At 41.2% G+C, this 6,000-nt stretch overlaps 1 protein-coding gene across 2 annotated transcripts in view; it reads left to right on the top strand.

Annotated features, from left to right (window-relative positions):
- Nucleotides 1-307: 307 nt before the first annotated feature.
- Nucleotides 308-6,000, top strand: part of LOC139134842 (histamine H1 receptor-like) — a 29,194-nt gene continuing 23,501 nt past the window's right edge. The window contains exon 1 of one of the 2 annotated variants that reach the window (XM_070701902.1): nucleotides 308-908. The gene's annotated coding sequence lies outside the window, so the exon portion shown is untranslated. Of the gene's footprint in view, nucleotides 909-5,570; nucleotides 5,788-6,000 lie in introns of those variants that run through there. The other variant, XM_070701903.1, reaches the window with a different exon arrangement.

Below are 6,000 nucleotides of genomic sequence, written 5' to 3'. Positions count from 1 at the left end.
TATATATATATATATATATATATATATATATATATATATATATATATATATATATAATTTCTCTCTATATATACATTTTCCATCTTTCTATCTCTAAAAAGCTTGATTGTGTAAATTAATTTTTTTACATTTGGCGCCTGGTATACGTTAGCGATGAATTTATTGATTAGTTCATTTGCCACTATATATGTTCCACATACGCTGTCTGCGGTAACGCAAATATCCTTTGTTTGATCCACCCTAACTCGCTATTCCGAAACCTATCGTGTGTGTTGCTATACGTTTGTCAGCGTTAATTCGGAAATACGACAGGTACTCGTGCCAACATCCGGGATTTGAGGTTATGCGTTCTCGCGAATCGCAGTCAGTGTGGCCGAGATATCGCAACGAGTCCATTCCACCTGATAGCAGTCCACACTGGTCATTGTATGTATCTATCCACCTCTTGAACTCCCTGACCTCTCGTTGTCAAGCCCCCTAAAGCATTTACTCGATCGACACTCCCTTTGCCCAATACCGTACAAAGAGCATACAGTTAGTGAGTACGTCGAAATGCAGTTGGCACCCACAGGATGTGACGATCTGAAACCGGATAAAGGTTCGCACGTGTGTCGTGTTTTGACGTGAGAGAGGAAAAGTCACTATTAAATTTGAAACCGAACCCACCGGAATTTCGCTTTCTTGGAACCCGTCACCGTCTCTTCGTCAACCTGCTCACGTCGTTGTTGGGGCCGACCTCTCCCAGTAGAGGGTCACATGGTGCAGATCTCGAGCAATACACGAAATGGACTCTAGCTCACAACCGTCAGACGTCCCGTCCGAGGTTTCTCATGACATGTATCTTGAAAGGGGACGACTGACAAAATGCGGATAACGGTCTAGCTCTCCGGACAACTGAAAGATTTACAGTAAGTAAGAAGTCATTGCTGTTGCGTTAAACTTGCGTAAGGACACAGTGAATTCAACCACATGTACTGCCCGATCGCCATGGTATGTGACCTACATCGAAAAATTCAGTGTGCCTGTGATTCAAACCATAATAGTGAGTTTATAGCGTGCATTTGCTGTCAGACTTTTTTCACAATCGCAAATAGGCCCTATTATTATAGGAACTCTACCTAACTTATGCAAATTCCATCAATTCAGCAAATCAGCATGTTTGTGTTGAACCAAATTCAAAGACACTGTGCTAGCCTGAATATAGGCTTAGTTCTCCCATGTCGTATGTGTCCCGTAATTACGAAATGGAAGGGTAGATTCTATGATTTGTTCGACAGGATATAAAAGCCCGGAAAGCGATTACACAAAAAGCATATCTGTGTAGGTTGCTGACAGGCTATTGGTTGTCAAAAGGACGTAGACTGTCTGCTTTTACACCATAACATTCATTCTCCCCGTGAAACTGCATATTGGCATTGCGTGATACATGTTGGAATACACCCACTAATGAATTTCGCAGTTGAAGCAGGCTGTTTGAATTTGAACGCTGGTAGTGTTCTATAGATACATCTATTTGAAATAAAAATGTGGTGGCTATATCCGATAGTTGGATTTATCTTTGGGTGGATTTTGACATTGACATTGCCAAGTGCTTGTTCATTGATTGAGTTGTCATGAACTTAGATTCCCTCTGTCCTGCTGTGACCCATCATGATGACGGGTCATGGCAACTTGTTTCACTTCAAATTCACACACCGGCACTGATCCGTGGCAGTTGAATGTACCGGTTAGAAAAAAAACTGTTACTCATTGCCATACCTTTCAAATGTCACGGGCGAAATCTGGGTCGTAAACTGTGGTGTTCAAATGAAAGGGAACAGCTTATGAAAACATCAAACAAAACGTGCGTCAGACAAACATTGCATCGTTTACGGCATTGTTGGTCTGTGCACAGATTGCGGCTGATAGAAGGTACAGAAGGAAACATTGCAGTCAAAATGGACGCACACGTTATAAATATTCTCGTGTTTCGGAAAAAGCGCGTCTGTATCCAAGCCTTGCATTTGCCATTATTTGACATACCTTTCACTTTTTAAAGCAAATTTAGGTCACAGTGACAGATACAATTTACAGACCTAGAGTATCTCTGACATATAACCGATCAAGTTGACATGGCGGTTTCATACCATATATGAAGTTTGTGAGCTCGACGAGGGTAATACCACGGTTACTATAATCGTGCCATGGTATAGTGTGAAGTCCAACATAATTCAATGATACCATGTCATCATACTGGTGGAATGTAGTCAGAAGGCGCCAGTCGTTCACACGTACTAAGGACAGAAAATGGCAAAAAAGTGAGAGAGAGAGAGAGAGAGAGAGAGAGAGAGAGAGAGAGAGAGAGAGAGAGAGAGAGAGAGAGAGAGAGAGGGGGGGGGGAGGGAGGGAGGCGGAGGGATGGAGAGAGGGAGGGAGGGAGGGAAGGAGGGAGAGAGACAGGCAGGGAGAGAGACAGGCAGGATGGCAGACAGACAGACAGACAGACAGACAGACAGAGAGAAAACAGTGACCTGAAAGGTTATTATGATGTTAAGGGTTATCTATAGACACTATGTCCCTCCTTCAAAGGGTAAAATGCACCTCGGAAACGGTTTTTCGGATCGACTCTCGTGTGTTTTCAACTAACATTTCAGTACTGTTGCGGTATATCGGCAATTTTACATTTCAATTATCATTTTGTAAATTTCAGATGATATTTTTCTCTGGTGCCAACGCACGCCTTTAACCTACATTTGCACGATGACCCCCACTTTGCATTCTCGATAAGAAAAAGAATGGTATGTGTCCTTTAGAAAGGTTTTAGCGAAAGTTTGAAACTTGAAGTTGCGAGCCGCTTCACTCTCTTGAATATTTTACGGTACTTGATTTTGTTTTGAAAATATTTGTCACCCTATCAGGATCCCCTCTGGGCCTGCAATATCAAGTATATGCAATTAATATGTATACCATCAAATGTCTATAGCAAGAATCATACAGTCTATGCCTATTAACTAAATTTATATGCTTTTGAAATTTCAACCGGGAGCAATAAATACCTTCTATTCGTTTAGAAATATGTGTAACCGTAGAGGGTATAAAAGATGTTATTTCCCTCTTGAAGAATGTGTGTGCCACACAGCGGGTGCGTGTATGTGTATACTGACAAAGCCTGATTCCTAAGGGCCATGACCTTAAGGCGGTTTTCAGTGCATATATTCTGAACCGCTGGTCATACGACGAAAAGTTCAGGTTCAAAAGGTCAATTTTGGACCCTGAAACCGAAAGTGTGCGGGTATCTCTGGATGGCAACGATGGCTTAGAAATTCCTTTTTCGATATATGATCTTCTCAGTAATATTCCCACCAAATTTAAGAGTCTTCGACGCCAGGCATATGTCTGGATATCGCTAATAAAAATCGCTGTTCCGATAATGACACGACGCTAAGCGATCGAGAGCAACAATGATGAAAAACAGTAACAGTCGAAGATTTACAAATCTCACAGTACCGTCACCGAGGGCACTGGACGTCTTTACGTAGTTGCCAATTTTATAGCAACAACTTGATGATAAGCATTGTCATTTTGCAACCGCAAAATGGTGATACGTCCTTTATGACACCAAACATAAGTTCAACCGATCTCTGGTTACGTACAAGTGAAAATAAACCGCACACCGGCCAACTTTACCCAACTCGAGAGATTCCTTTCCCACCACATGCAGAGTCTCCGCGCACGCTCTCTTTTTACAGTGTTAAGGGGCCGTTATCTCAGAGCTGTAAACAAGTAAAATTGCGGGTTATCTCTCTGCAATTTTCCTGAAATGATATTCATGGGACATCCGCTTACGTAGGCAGTCAACATTACGGGTTGTCCGAGACCCTGGCATCAAAATGCATAGCCTTGAACGATAAAATCTGACGTCAAACATGTACCATTTTTAGCTCATATTTGGTATGTATTTAAATACCAAAAAGAGCTTATATGGTGAGTCGGCGGCGTCTGTATGTCTGTATGTATGTACGTGTGTATGTATGTATGTGCGGATGTATGTCCGTCACACGCAAAGGCTCCCATACCGCCAAAGCTACCATCTCAGTATTTGGCGTACAGGTAGATGCAGGGGTTGAGATGTGACGTTGTTCAATGAACATGTCAGTGTCAAAAATATGCAAATGGGGTAAGAAAAGGGGAAATCCTGCAAATATGCAGGAGTGGTGGCATGCCAATGACTGAAACAGGCTACTCCACTGACCTTGAATCATTTTCTGTCATTGTTTATGAACATATTAACATACCTGCTCAAACTAAGAGGGACTAGCTAAGTTGAAAAATTCTCTGCTATGCATGTTGCTAAAATTGACCTCCAGTACCTAAAGATTCAGACCTTATTTACTTTTGTCATTTTTGTTTTTCTGGCTTAAATATTGCTTGTTGTTTTTCTGGTTGTACTGTGCGGAAATCATTGTCATAACATCAACATAGAATTTTCCTGCACTGAACAGATAGAAACAACAATTATTGTTGATCTTTGATACCCATACTGGTATGTACCAATTCTGATCAAATGTGAGCGACCCGGTATTTTTCTATTAACTTTATCAACTTAGACTAGAATAAGGTAACTTTCTTGGACTCAACCCCCATGTCCCAGTTTACATCCCTAGAATTGCATTTATCTTGTGATTTACCGCACATAAATAGCAGTTTCTGAGAGAAAAAAAGCATTCATTGTGAGATCTACACACAAAGCAGGCTTTTGTGGAAGTCAATTTAATTAAAACAAAATGTTGCAAATGAAATGAATCAAATGATAAATACTAATAGATTCAAAATGTAAATGAGAGCGTATGATATCGGGGAAATTTACTCGTCTACATTTTGTACCTTGAAATTAGGAGGGGAGAAGGATTTCCTCCCGAGTTGACCTTTGATTTGAAATTGTACTCTACAGTCTAACCGTGCTTATTAGTCTCCGCAAATCAAAAACACTTCCTAGACACTTGATGAAACCGCGATTTGAGACTCCCGAAAGACACTTTTTGAAGAGGACGCTCCGTCCTTGAGCATATTTTCGAGATATGGTACTAAAAAACAAATTGTCTAGCATTTACCGAACTACAATCGCCTTGTACACCCTATGAGGAAAATTAATTTTTCAGTTTTTACCAAACACAAACGATGAAAACATTATTTACTTCAAGATCTTCAACATGAGCTCTGGCAAGTAGTCGATCAGAAAAGCATTTTCAAAATTCGAGGATATCAATGTCTGGTCCCGGGGCGCATCGTACCTTGAACTTGCCGATACACTTGTAACGACATGAAACCACTGACATGAAACTCACATCTCGGTGATTTGCTGAAATGGATGTTGATCGAATTTATACTAAATGCTCGACAAATGAGACTTCCTCTTAATAATATGTCGCAAACACTGTAATACAGACTGTTTAAGACAAACATTTCCGTCTGATCGCTGGAAGGACAGACATGTAGGGCATTGCCCACGGCCCCATGGTCACATCGAAAGTGTCCAATGAACCATGCGCTAAGCAACCCACGTGGCTGAGAAGTAATCGATAAAATCTGTCCCGGCAGTGACAAAAGCCCACCAGCCCACGAAAACGTCCACTCAGTTTACTGTGCCTCATAAATCCGTGACCTCTGTTAACCTATAGCATTACACCGCTTGCCTTCACAAACACAACAGCGAAGTTTGGTGGCTTTTAGCAGCACCGAAGATAACCCAATGGCCGATGTAAGACTTTCTTGGGATGCGTTGCTGCTGCGGTCACGCCTCAGCCTTTGGTAAGTGCCCTTGTGTACCAGGCGTAAAAACTACAAAACAATTGTAATCTTGGCATGTATCCAAAAACTGCAGACATAAATGTTTACGGAGACGTCTCTAATTTGTTTGGTTTTTTTTCTTGTTTTAGGAATATGCTTACTAATTCTTAGATAATTCAAGCATGTCAAGTGAACAGAACTATCGATCTCATATCAAATAAGCTGATCACACAA

This window comes from Ptychodera flava, chromosome 6, assembly GCF_041260155.1.
Source record: "Ptychodera flava strain L36383 chromosome 6, AS_Pfla_20210202, whole genome shotgun sequence".
Classification (NCBI taxonomy): Eukaryota; Metazoa; Hemichordata; class Enteropneusta; family Ptychoderidae; genus Ptychodera; species Ptychodera flava.
This window is presented reverse-complemented; position numbering and strand designations above follow the sequence as displayed.